General features: G+C 43.8%; 1 long non-coding RNA gene across 1 annotated transcript; it reads right to left on the bottom strand.

Annotated features, from left to right (window-relative positions):
* Window positions 1-588: 588 nt before the first annotated feature.
* On the bottom strand, window positions 589-12521 carry LOC142764903 (uncharacterized). Its single transcript, XR_012883954.1, has 3 exons — window positions 12390-12521; window positions 6105-6173; window positions 589-618 (listed from the first exon to the last, which is right to left on the bottom strand). It is a non-coding gene; the product is annotated as an uncharacterized LOC142764903 (long non-coding RNA).
* Between the last annotated feature and the right edge of the window lie 2100 nt (window positions 12522-14621).

Below are 14621 nucleotides of genomic sequence, written 5' to 3' on the forward strand. Positions count from 1 at the left end.
CTATCATAGGTGGTCTAGTTAATTTCCTGCAAGGCAGACCCCGACCACATGATAACGATTCAGAGAGCCAGATCTTGTTTCACTTCGAATTATCTGCGCAGCGGCAAATTGGAGACGGAAGGCAAAAAACCGCACAGCGTTGTCCGTGTGTGCTCCCTTTTTCCTATCTACTATTTCATCCTGTACCGATGAATTAAAAAAACACCTATAACGCGACCTATCTCTGAGGCAATCATTACTGTTGCCAGTTGTGACAGTAGCCCAATCGACTACAGAGCGCCAACGGGTGTGGCAGCGCAGAAGGTATGACCCGCTTTTTTTGTTGTATCGAAGCTCAGGTGACGCCTGTACTGTTTTGCGACCAGCACTTGTAAAAGACGACGGGAACATGGGACGATGCAAGAAAAACTATAGCATGTAACTGGCAAGAATGTGTTTTATTAGGGTCATTTTTATGATTTTCAGTCGATGTAAGAGATGCGGAGTTATTTATAGTTACGTTCATGTATACATCAACAACACTTACGATAGGGAAGTATAGCGTAATCCGGTAATATGATATATGATATTTGAGATGTATGAACCTACCGCCTCCTTGCTTATCTGTCGTACTCGTGTCTGTGAAAACGAAAAAAAAAAAGCGTCGTTAGTACCGGCTCACTGCGACTACCTTTTGCTGCATACAAGGTTATACGATCCAGTTGCCGTCTGCTTGGATAATAGTTTTCGTTTCGCATTTAAATTTTGTTTATGTACTTTTGAAAAACTCTAAAAGTCTCTGATACACCAAGAGTTAAGCAGTCGACATCGTAGTAAATAAAAAAACGAACAGCGAGTGAGGAATCAACCATGAGACAGAACGTTGCTAAACATGCCACAGCAAAGCATATGCCCCACATGAATTTTGCTGCTTTACAATGGTTAACGTCAACATATGCTTTCACTGTCCCTAGCTCCAACCATACGGTCTTGATAACAGTTCAGGAAAACCGAAAATTGTATTTGCTCATATTACCCAGCTCATAAAGTACTCCCCCAATATTCATTGTAATTATGCACTCCTATTTTTTGAGTCAACTCCAAAGCAAAAGCATCAACAAACATTTCCGATCAACCGGTCATAATTTTGAATGGTATTGAGTAGTGGCCATCTTTTATTTCATTTTCCCGCACAATGTGCTTTCGCGTATAGCTCTGTACATAGAGAAAGGTTGACAGCTCTGAAAAAAAACTTCATTGTGATTTAGCTATATCGACCAACGTGAGTGTGTCTGTTTGCTTCTGCTGATTTTTTTTTCTCAACGCAGTGTAGTAGATCATTGCAGTAGTTTTCTGTGAGAGCCTTTCAAGAGTCCATTTTTTTGTTAGATAAAAGTTTACTGAAAAACCAATCGCCAATGGCGCCAAGAAATGTATCGGGGACGTTATATAGTACTCTAAATGTATTGCAGTATTAAATGTGCACATGTCAAGAAATTAAACTGGATGAAAATCAACTTTACACCTACAGGTATCCAACGTGCAACTTTCTGATAATGCAGTCGGGTTGACAGGCGGGCTAGTTGGTAAAAATTCATAATGAATTAATTAGAAGCACAAACCAACGGGACACAAGAGAAGAGACAAACAAGCGCAGACTGAAACTCAATTTATTCAGAGAAGAAATTATACACCAGAAAGATGGACAGGGAAACAACTGGGGAGATGGTTCCACCATGATCAGGTGTCGTCAAGAAAAGTTATTTCACAATCTATCAGTTATATAGACGGTGAACTGACACAACTATCAATATGTTTTTAATTAAAAAGGCTTCCGCAATCTTTCTAGTTTGCATGTCATGATGGCTGCATAAGACAGATGTGCGCGAAAATTCAGGTACGCAGCCACACTTTTTGCAATGGGCGGACAAATGTAAACCCGGGGCTGATTTCAGCGCCTTGTAGAGTTCTCGCGAGCGAATATTCAAGCAGCGCCTAGTCTGCCCAATGTATAGGCTGCCGCTAGACAGTGGAATACAATAAACGACATTAGATCGATAATTGATGAAGGAATCGACATGCTTGACACCACAACCTTAATTCTCAATTCCGCTGTAACGAAATAATGTTTTTTACAAAATGGCCCGTGTATTTTCTAATCAAATAACTAGGTTGCGACAGGCAGGCTTTCCGTCCAATGTCCTCATTTTCGCCGCTCAGAAGGTAGGTACTGCGTATGAAGAAAGGGAAGGAATGCCCCTTAAAGGAGGCAGATAAACGACATAAGTTTGCGGTAGTCCCATATGTGCACGAGTTTTCGCATAAGATAAACATTGTGCGAAAAAATTCAACCTTGACGTTGTGTTTTCCGCACGTGGAAAACTGCAGCAAATGTGCTCTAGAATTGAATTACAAAGCAGAATGAACGCAGGTCTTGTGAAGAAAGGTTGTGGTGTCAAGCATGTCAATTACTTCACCAATTGTCGATCTAATGTCGTTTATTGTATTCCACTGTCTTGCGGCAGTTATACGTAGCACAAGTAATCATGTACATGTAATCACGAGCTAGTGCTTTTTTTGGCCGTAAAGGTTAGTGTGGAATAATCTCTTTTGTCAGTTGGCGTTACGTAGCATGCGGTCTTTTCTACAAGGTGGGAGCTCAGCATCAAGCTCTAAAAGATTGCAGGATCGATCCCTACCAGTGGACGGTGGCATTTTCGTCCGCTTCTATTTCTTCACATTTATTTCAAGATTACCATTATACACTTCAAAGACTAATAACGTGCCGATCGCTTCCTTGGCTTTGATTTCTATTCGTTTCATTAGACTTTCACAGCACAGCCGTTCCAGTTGAATTAACATTGAGGCTCACATGTGATGATAAATAAGTGATATTCAGTCGGTGCGTGCATGGTTAGAACTCAAGATATTTTTGACGCCAGATTTCGACTTCGACAGTGTATAGTGCAGAAAACCTTTATGTCACATTCACCAAATGTGCCAACTTGGTGTGCCCTATTACATAGATGGGCAGTCAATTATTCCCAATGAAGATATCTGCTTAAGCACAATACCGTGTGTGTTGAGCACAGTTTCTATTATTGTGCAACTGTCGCCTAATGCCATGAGTACAACGAATGAATAACAATAGCAAATCTCTATAACCCTTTGTGACACAGCACTTTTCTTTAGGTGTGTGACTTAATTTTGCCGTTTCTGTGTGCTGTTTCCAAGGGATAGACCACGAACAGAGCTAATGGTCAATAAAGCGTTGTGGTCACCCATACTTCATTTATATCACTTACGGGTGACATATGGGGGATATATCAATATCAATTATGGGTGACTTATGGGTGACTTAATTTATGTGTGAATAATGGCTTCAATAAAGGCCGTACCACGTCCAATGAGTTGTTCGAGGTGGAGTGCTTCGGTAGAAATTTGCAAACACTTTTTAACCTTTTCAGAAATGCTCACTCTCAGCTGATATTTGTCGCATGTAACTGGAGCGGCTCCTTGAATTCGGTTAAATGAAGAAATACATCACAAATGAGTCTGAATTAACGAGATAATTATGTACATTTTCTATTTTAATTACGAACTTTAAAATTTCCGGCAATGTTTTCGAACACTCCCACTCACATAAATTTTTTTCTCTAGAACTTTAGTGTCAAATTTCGTATATTCGGCACATTCTTGGGGTACAATGATGTCTGTCGCACAAGGATACGGTCATTTCTTGTCCAGTTTGTGAATACTGTGTATTAGCGTTGTTATTACATAAACAGTACCACACACTGAAATATAATGGCACAGTGCAGCTAATCGAATGTATATTTCTCCATTTTAATCTGACTTCAGCCGTATGATGCGCTAGTTTTATGCAATGTGCATCTTAAACGTCCACATATCTGACAAACGTGGCTGACTGTAATATTCAAATAGATACTATTCCACTAATTTCAGTTTAAAATATGAGTGTGATAAGTCCGTGTATTTTTTGTCCCTGTCTACGTATCACGCTCGCATGTGAAACAAAAATGAATCTTCAACTCGCCCAATCAACCATATTGAAACACTTGCCACCAAGTTAAGTTTTCTGTTTTCAATTACTACGACAACGTAGTTTAACCGTGATCTTTGAAGGGTGATCAAACTGCACGGCATATTTAGCGACGCGAATCAAAGCGTCCCAGTTGATTGATTGATTGATTTATTGGTAAGTGGGGTTTATCCTCCCCGAACTCCCATATGACTATGAGAGACGCCGTAGAGGAGGACTCCGGAAATTTCGACCACCTGGGGTTCTTTGAAGTGCACCCAAAGCTGAGCACACGGGCCTATAGCATTTTCGCCTCCATAAAAAAAATTGCCCGCCGCTGCCCTCGGGGGAACACTGAGGAGGATGCGGAGCATATAATTGGTTAACGGGGTGTTAAAGTGCGACTTACTTGGGTCGATGGCTAAATTGGTTAACGTGGTTGTGAAATGGGGTGTTAAATTGCGACTTACTTGGGTCGATGGCTAAATCGATTAACGTGGTTGTAGAAGGGTGTGTTAAATGAGTGAACACGTACACACGTATGCGAAAGGGCGGCGCTGGTCGAAGGGACGTCGATCATTGTGTTTGTGGATTCGTAGGAATTCATTTCACCGCGACTTTGGACGCCGACGCGCCGTACAAACCAACCGACGAGCGGCAACTGAGCGAGCGAGCGCCGACCTTGAGTATATATACAGCGCGACGGCGCATGCACTGTCAGCTGTTGAATGTTCTCGAAGCGCGACGCCACATGCGCGTCCACTGGAGAATCAGGAGAATTGTAGATGTCGAACGCGGTTTGTAGAGGAGGAAGGGTGCACAGATGGTGGAGGAGTGAAGCGCGCGCGGTGTGTAGAGGAGGAAGGGATGCACAGATGGTGGAAGAGTGGGCGACGGCGCGACGGCGCATGCGCGCGCGTCAGCTGTCGAATGTTCGAGAAGCGGTGCGGACGGCGCGGACGGCGCACTACAAGGCGCGAGTATAAGATGCTTCCGCATCTAAAAATGCAGCCGCCGCAGGTGGAATTCGATCCCGCCACCTTCGGGTCACCATTCGAGTGCTTTAGCCACTAGACCACCACGGCGGGGGGCACACCAGTGCTCAGCTGAATTGGTAGAACATTTCAGTGAATACACGTGAACCATGAGCCTACAGCTTACGATTGCCATAGGAATGGAAGTATTTCCTTATAGCTCGAATTCATTTCTACATTGTGTATTCAATGAAAAAAAACGTCTGCCAGTTGAAAAACATGTCTATTTTGCTGTCGTATTTAACGATACGCAATTTTGCGACTGTGAGAGTAAATTGTTAGAGCCTCAAACAGTTTCACTTTGATAAACAACTTAACCCATAAGACTCGGCGTCAAATGTGCAAAAACAATGCCGCTGTGGTTTTTTATGTATTTCACTTGCAATTTCGACTGTACCTGGCACACCCACCCTGGCACTGTGACTAAAGCTGTACCTGGCACTGTGACTAAAGGCTGTTCACGCTTGAGTTCGCATCGAGATAAAGTTTGAGTTCCGTTTTTGCCACTTTCCTCTGCTCGTCTACCGCTTAGTACGCAACCCAGTCAGTTACGCCCCCTGTATGTGCATCTGGGAGCTGTAGTGGGACGCGGACGCAGACGCTCATCTGTCGTCAGGCCCTAGCTAGAGCAGCTCCACTGTTAAAAGAATAGTTTTAGCCTGATGACCTTTTTTACCACAGGTGTACTGTATCCTAAGCTGGTGTACTGCAGTCGGCGTAAACCTTCTACTTCACATTTACAGCACTTTCGTTTGATCATGAACTTTTAGCTGAGTGATCTGCATAACTTACCAATGTGCAATGAATAATTCTTCCTTTGTAGGCCCAATAAACACTTCAGGTTGCTACTGCAGCTACGGCTGAAGTATGGGCACAGCCTCCGTGGTTCAAACAATGTCTTTTTTTTAAACAGCATATTCTGATATTTTTTTATTTTCCTGCAACATCACCTAAACCAAAACCATGATGTCGGTGACATTGTGAGATTTTATGTTCGATTCCTGCACGTGGTAGTGTTGTAAGAAAAAGACGATGTACGCCCGACATACCTGACATGCCGGACATCTCAGATGATTCTACCGAAGACATGGAGGACATTTGCGACTGGTCAGCCATTCCTGGAAAAAAGAGCAAGATATCGTGACATGGTTACATAGACTAGACTGAGATTTGTCTCGGACCTTCACCCAAAGGCGCAACAAAGGTACCGTTGAAAAGTGAGTGGTATGGCGACTCACGGGACGATCTCCACAGCCAAATTGGTTTGCTGCCTCGGCCATGCATTCCTCACCATTGTATAGAAGTTAGTGAAACAGTGAAGGCGGAAGAACACTTTTTTCTCTATTGCTTTAATATTATTTGGGCATACCTCGCAATAAGTCTGTAAGCCATCTATTACAGACATTTCTTGAGTGACAGTTGAATGCGGGACTTGTTTATGACGGCGCTTTGCTACGACAACCGATCGCTCTTCGTACATTGTGTTCGGTATGACGGCCATTCACGTTACTGCGACTCAGAGTTTAGAAAGAGGTGATAATTTTCACATGTGACGGAGACACTGCCCAAAGGCAAACGCGTGGTGACGTAGGTAATACTGATTTCTTTAAGAGTGTTATTGTGACGTAACACGAGTGGCATACTTTAATGCTACATCGCAAACAGACAAACAGTCGGCAACACACACAAGTACTAACCCACAACTGCGTTTATAGGCGAAATGAGACAACTATCTTCGATAGCAAGCCGAACCTATTTGTTGTGCTTACACACTTGGAGGGGTATCTTGCCTACTCCTTTTTTCGCTTGATATCGATTTCTCTAGTTGATTGAGTGACTCGATGAGCGATCTAGCTGTGATTACCTCACTGAGTAATTCTTTTATATTCACCTTCACTGGGGTCTAGTTTCATTATAAATTACTAATTTTTATGCGGGTTACGGACAAAAACATTCAGGAAAGTTGAAAATATAATCACAACTTTGTTGTGGTTGTGAAATGCAGTAAAAATAATAAATAACGCATCGCGAGATCTGTGACACTCTGCGAAATTCATAACAATGAAAAAACTGCATACTGTAAAAGTCAAAAAAGTTTGACGTTTCGGGTGATTATTTCAGCGTATGCTGTCGGATAACCAATTACAAACCTGCATAGCCTTTACAGACCTTTACCAACACGTTCGGCACGCCTCATTTAAAAAGAGTTTTTGATGTCTTACATGTGCGCACTATCTCTGCCTGTATAATATTTCTTGTAGTTTTGTTATTTCGTATTTTATCTTGTTTTTTGCATTACACCTGAAGAAGTCGGACAGGTCACTAATGTCGTTCTTCCAAAATATTCTTCCGTAGAATTACTTAAAATTAGACACTTCAAAACAACACCAAAGTCCAATAAAATGAGTAGGCTATAAAGGAGCCACACTGTGTAAAGCTAGTATGGATGCCAGTCAACATACGGAAACTTTCTGCTATCCAAAAGTTTCGTTTCATAAATTTGTTTCGCCACCTTTGAAAGTGCTGCTCTGAAAGCTGACGAACGCTAAAACGACGTCGCCACTCGAAGACATAGACGGCCCCACACAAATTTAATGACCAGGATGATCTGAAGACAGACGCACAGACTTCAACCCCATTCGCAACAACGGGTTGAAGAAAGAAGAAGCGGCGTCTGGCTCAAGGACGAACCGTCGAGAGAAGGACCATGACCGACGACTGTTGGAGACGCGCATAAAAAGGCAAGAGCTCTTTCAACACATTTAAGGCATGAATAAAGAGGTCCTATCGAAGAAGCGGAAGACGCTTCGAGCAAATGTGACGACACTTACGAGCGAAATCTATAAGAAGATAGAAGAAGACGCCGACCGAGCGCAACTTATGACGCTTCTGAACCAGATTAAGAGCGTGTCACAAACGCTAAGACAAGTTAACGAACAGATAGAACCGCTCATTTAAGAAGACGACGCGGAGGCAGAATTTGAAAGAGTTTTGCATTATGAGATGAAGATCGCCGCTGCAACGACAAAAATAGAGGAGCGATTACGCGAGTTAGAACAAGCGACGCAACTGACAACGAAAATAGTCACAGAACAGGCGAGTTCAGTGCAAGGTACTAACCAAACCTCGGAGACGCAAGAGCTTGTTAAGTTGCCACGTCTTGAGATGATCAAGTTTGATGGGGAAAAAATTTGCCCGCAGCTTCCCTCGGGGGAACACTGAGGAGGATGTAGAGCATATAATCGGTTAACGGGGTGTTAAAGTGCGACTTACTTGGGTCGATGGCTAAATTGGTTAACGTGGTTGTAGGAGGGGGTGTTAAATGAGTGAACACGTACACACGTATGCGAAAGGGCGGCGCTGGTCGAAGGGACGTCGATCATTGTGTTTGTGGATTCGTTGGAATTCATTTCACCGCGACCTTGGACGTCGACGCGCCGTACAAACCAAACGACGAGCGGCAACTGAGCGAGCAAGCGCCGACCTTGAGTATATATACAGCGCGACGGCGCATGCACTGTCAGCTGTCGAATGTTCGAGAAGGGGGAGAAGCGCAACGGCGCATGCGCGCGCGTCAGCTGCCGATGTTCTCGAAGCGCGACGGCGCATGCGCGCGCGTCAGCTGCCGATGTTCTCGAAGCGTGACGGCGCATGCGCGCTACATTATACAGCTAGCGAATGTTCGTGAAGAGGAGAAGCGCACGCGGTGTGTACAAGGAGAATTAAAGAAAAGTTGCTGGAGTGGAAGCTCCTGCGATGCCTTGCCAGCAGAAGTGAAGCCACCTATTGCCACTGCCAAGATGGCGGAAACATGCTCTTTTCTGATAGTGCCCGCTTAAAGATCAAGTGGCTTTGATACTTTATGTAAATACTACGGTAGTTCTATATTAAAGAATGGTTGTTCCTGACGAAATAACACTCAGAAACAAATATGGATGACTGAATCTTCAAAGAACTTTGCCTCCAATTAGAGGCTCACTACGGAAAACTAGTGACTTTAAGACGCACTTGGAGCACCATGAGGCCCCAAAAGTGTTGGTTGCATTAAACTCGTTGGGCGTGCGAGGGAAACGCTTCGTTTTCGATCGCTGAACGGTGACACTTTAGCATGCCCCTAGTAAGATGGCCGCCACAGCCGCCATCTTGCCAGAGGAACGGCTTCACATCTGCGCAATCATTTCCACTCCAGCAATTTTTTTAATCCTCCTTGGGTGTGTAGAGGAGGAAGGGTGCACAGATGGTGGAGGAGTGAAGCGCGCGCGGTGTGTAGAGGAGGAAGGGATGCACAGATGGTGGAAGAAGGAGGAGGAAGCTTCCGGACGGCGCCGCACTACAAGCCTCGAGTATTAGACGCTCCGCATCTAAAAACAGCATGGCCAAGGTTTTGGCATCAGTGCGAGACATCGGTGCATAACAGAGTGAACATGCCGAAGAATCAAATGTTTAATTACCTTCTGGCGTCTCTGAGCGGGGAGGCTGCGTCCCTCATAGAAGGTTTGCGGTTTTCTGATCAAAATTACGAGCATGCAGTCACTCTTTTGAAAGAAACCTTCGGACGAAAAGATAATTTAAAAGAGACCTACATAAAAGAGCTTGCAAATTTGGAAGCAGTGAAGAGTCCTAAAGATGTAGATGGGTTGAAGAAACTCTTCCAAAAGTTGTAAGTGAACACACGAGCATTGCAGTCATTAGGAGTGGAAATGGGTAGTTACGCCACAGTGATAGCTACTGTTGTAAAATCTGCGCTACCGGTGGATATGAGGATTGAGATGAAGATGAAGGAGTTAAAGAAAGGTGACAACAAACCAGCAACTACGGAACCGGACTCAGCGTCAAGAGACAGCACGAGCAGTTTGAAAGAAATTATGGAGTTTTTAAACATATATATATACGCAGCAGAGAAGAAACTCGAGAGGAAAAATACGACGTTACCCAGTCACCGCACAGTATGAGGCGGACTAGAACATCTGCGCTTCAAAGCACCTCGATGAAAAAATGCATCTTCTGTGAGATGACTGGACACTACACGGAAGATTGCAGAAGAAGCATTAGTATGCAACAGAAGAAAGAAGCCTTGCAACGGGAACGAAGGTGCTTCAGATGCACCAGACCTCACCACACCGCGAAGATATGCCGCGCTAACGTACGCTGCAAAACATGCAAGGGAAGGCACGCAACATCCATGTGTCGACCACGTATGCCTGCAGGAAAGTCAGCACAGCAGCAAACCGGTGATGTTGAGCAAGTGCGTAAAAGCGCGCAACCTGACCGGTTAGACACCAGCAAGTCCTGCAACATGCACGCACAGCAGTCCGATGAACACAAGTGCATATTACTGCAGACAGCCTTTTCGTGGACGGAGGGAGAAGACAGCGGGTGCTACGCACGGAATCTGCTGGACAACGGGAGCCAGAGGACATTCATCCTCAAAAGATTGGCAAGAAAACAAGCGTGCAAGGTAAAAATATCCGAAAGGATTACTGTAGAATCATTTGGAGGAGGAGAGATGGAACTAGACATGAAAGTCGTCGAGGTCAGCGTGAGGCAGGATCCCATCTCGGAGCCAGTCACGATTGAGGCACTGGAGATAGAAGTTATATCCTGTGACGTGCTACCATCGCCAGCGTTGACAATACACGAAAGAGCAAGATCGATGGGAATTCGTTTGGCTGATGACAACGAGAAGATGGACAAAGAAAGAAAAAATATGGAAACTTCTATATTAATTGGAGCAGATTATTACTGGACTGTAGTCACTGGTCGCATTTGCGAGATTTATCCAAACGTAATGGCAATAGAAACAATATTGGGATGGACGGTCCAAGGTCCTGTAGGACTTCATTGTGTGCCGATGAAATCATCAACGGTTATAGTACTCAAGGTCAGTGCCAAGTCGGACACGACTGCGGACGAACTGCAGAGATTCTGGGACTTGGAAAACATGGGCATCAAGGAGAAATTAGCAACAAAGTTGAGCAATGAACAAGTGCTAGACTACGTCCGGCAAACAATGGAGTTCAAGGCAGGAAGATACCAAGTGCGGCTACCATGGAAGGAAAACGTGACATTGGACGACAACACCACCATTGCAGATAAGAGGCTTATCCAGGTGACCAAAAAATTATGCAAGGATAAAGATGAACTTCTAGCCTATGACAAAGCTATTCGAGAGCACTTTGAGCAAGAAATAGCAGAAAACGTTGAAGAAGATGCTGGATTCGATATACAGAACAAATTTGTATACTACATGCCGCATCAAGCAGTATTAAGAAGGACCGAACAATGACAAAAATACGGATCGTCTTTGACGCATCGTCAAGCCAGAACCCAGGTGAATCCTTAAATGACAACTTGGAAAAGGGGCCAAACCTAAACCCCGACATCACAAGCTTGCTGATGAACGTTCGACATCACAAGATCGCTATGTCAGCCGACGCTGAAAAAGCATTCTTGCAGATCAAGATACATGAAAATGACCGAGACGCACTGCGATTCATGTGGTGGGAAAGAATACCCAGCGAAGATATGCCAACCCCGAAGATAAAAACATGGAGGATGACAAGGGTTACTTTCGGAACTACACCAAGTAGCTTCCTTCTAGCGGCCACAATTTATCGTCTTTGGATAAATTCGAAGAAAAATATCCTGGTCGCGGCACCATGTTTCAGAAGGACCAGAGAGACCGCAGGACCGATACGTCTTCGGTTTATTAATGACATAACAGGAAAAAAAAATATGCAGAGCGTGACCCTGGCTACTTCTTCTTCCTCGCCTTCCTCATCTTCAATCTGTTTTCTACACTCTACCATTAGGCATTCTTCGACAACTCCGAAAATTATTTGCAATAAAACTCTTCGATAAGGCATCTCTCCGACAACCCGCAAAAGAGGCTGCGCTCGTCAGCTCCACTATACAGTTATCTTCTAAAAGTGTCATGTCAATGGGAATTGAACCCAAGCCCTTCAGCTTTGCAGCCGCTAGCCTGAGCTGCAAATCTACCTGAGCCTTCTAATCTACCCTGCCAGACAAAGACTAATGAGGTCAGCACTGCACGAGATAATGAATCGAAGAGAAAATTAAGCGGCTTGGAACCAAGACAACTCGTCGAGAGAATTGTGGGTGCACAAATGCTAGCATATTTATAAAGTATTTGGTATTAAGGAATCCCATAGCTGGTTCATTGGCGTGTAATCTTCAGGGGAAAAAACTGTACCTTTACCCTCGTGCCACTGCTTCAGTGCTTTATCCACGTAAAAGGAAATAGCAAAAAGATTCAGACTGCGCACTAAGTTTTTCGAGTCATCCTTAAGGAATGCGTACTGGTTCTGACTTACTGTTATCGATTCTCTTCAAAACCAGAAAGGATGGAACGGGAGAGCTTGCTTTCCGGCTGCTTCGAACGAACGTGCGCCGATTTGCTGATGCTGATGCTGATGACCTCTGATGGATGGCGCTTACCCACAAAGGAAGATGGGCCAAGAACCGGGCGGCAGGATACTTAAATGAAACTAAACTGAAAATCAAGCCAATCTGAAAAAGAAGCTTAAAATAATACTACCAAAAAACAAAAATGTGTGCTGAGCAAGAGGTCAAACCATCTTTTGTTTTCGAAAGACATAACTATGAATTATAAACCAAAGATCTGAAAAGGTAGTGGTTCACTAGCATGGTAATCTTTTAGTTGCGTTGATGTAATCAAACACAGCGGAGCATACATCCCTGTGGCAGTAACCAAATGAAGTTCCGCCAAATGATAAAATTACTGGTAAATTTACTTGTATTCCTAGCTTTTTGTAATGGGGCTACTAAAATTCTTTTTCTCTGATAAGAATAACGATGACAGAATAAAAAGAAATGTTCAATTGTTTCAATTTCGTTGCACCAAATGCATAGCGGTGACGCCTTAAGCTGAGCTTTATTAAGGTAATAATTTAGTTGTGGAACTGCACAGCGCAATCTGGTATAAGTGACCTCTAACTGGCGAGATACACACCACTGTTTATTCCAGCAATAGCTCAAATGCTCGAAATCTTTGAATTTATCCAAATTATCTTTTCCCCATTGCAGGCAAGCATTTCGGAACCTTAGCGCGGTTACGTAAGCCGTATCTGGCAAAACTGGGATGGTGGGCCCACCCAGGGATACTGCTGCTAAAGAGTCCGCCATTTCGTTCAAATATAATCCGCGGTGGCCTGGTACCCATAGCAAATGCAGTTTTTTTACGTTTTTCGGTACTAAATGCCGAAACGTATTCATGAGCTCTGAATTTACTGCCGCAGAAAGTGCATTACAAACTGATAATGAATCTGTAATGATAACTGCTAATGATTCGCTAGAGGGTAATTTGCGTAGGGCAAGAACAATGGCCAATAATTCTGCCATGAATACCGGGGTATAATCTGGGAGTCGAATTGAAAAGGACCAGTCCAAAGAAGGAGAGAAGATGCCAACCCCAGCCTTTTCTTTTGACACAGATGCATCAGTCGCTATGATATTGCTTATCTCTAGGTGGGCTAGATAATCTGCTAACTGGTCATTTAAATACCTATATGCCAATTGTTTCGCGTTATGAGGAAATATATCTTCGAATTGTATGCTAAGCATTGACTTTAGGTTGTGTATTGGACCAATATGTCTACTTTTTACATTCAGTTGGTTTAGTAGCGCTTGTGCAAATACTATTTGCGGGGTGTGTACTCGCGACCAATGGGTTTCGAAAAATAAAGTCGGTTCTTGAATGAAAGCGTAAAATGAGAGTCTTTAGTGCGAACTGTATATCTTTAAGAATGCTTGCACAGTAAGAATTTTAAACCTTTTTAGCAGAGAAGGTAGGCGAGCTTCCATATACAACACGTTATTTGCAACAAACTTTGGTAGACCCAGACACAAACGCAACGCTTCTCTTTCCAGCAGTATTAGGGGTCTCATTTTATAGGCTGCGCTGCCAGAAAATAATACACAACCGAATTCCATGATGGGCCGCACATAAAGTTTATATATCATTATTAGCACATCTCTTCTTAAACCCACTTTACGGTTTGCAAGCTACCGTAGCCACCCCATGGCCCGTGTTGCCTTGGAGTACACATCATCAATGTGACTTCTCCAATTTAATGTGTCATTATATATGATGCCCAAATATTTAAGGGAATTCGCCTGCGGAATGAGCTCATTACTGTACATTAACGAGATGTTGATAGGCTGCAGAAAAGAGAATGCAAGGAGCACACTTTTCTTCAGTGGCATTGGCGTGTAATCTTCAGGGGAAAAAACTGTGCCTTTACCCTCGTGCCACTGCTTCAGTGCTTCATCCATGTTAAAGGGAATAGCAAACAGATTCAGACTGCGCACTAAGTTTTCCGAGTCGTCCTTAAGGAATGCGTACTGGTTCTGACTTACTGTTATCGATTCTCTTCAAAACCAGAAAGGATGGAATGGGAGAGCTTGCTTTCCGGCTGCTTCGAACGAACGTGCGCCGATTTGTTTGTTTGTATCCTCTAATTCATGGCTCGTACCCACTCTGGGGGATTGGCCAAGAGAACATATACCGTAGTCTCATATGGAAG

The sequence above is a fragment of the Rhipicephalus microplus genome, chromosome 6 (genome assembly GCF_043290135.1).
Source record: "Rhipicephalus microplus isolate Deutch F79 chromosome 6, USDA_Rmic, whole genome shotgun sequence".
Lineage (NCBI taxonomy): Eukaryota > Metazoa > Arthropoda > Arachnida > Ixodida > Ixodidae > Rhipicephalus > Rhipicephalus microplus.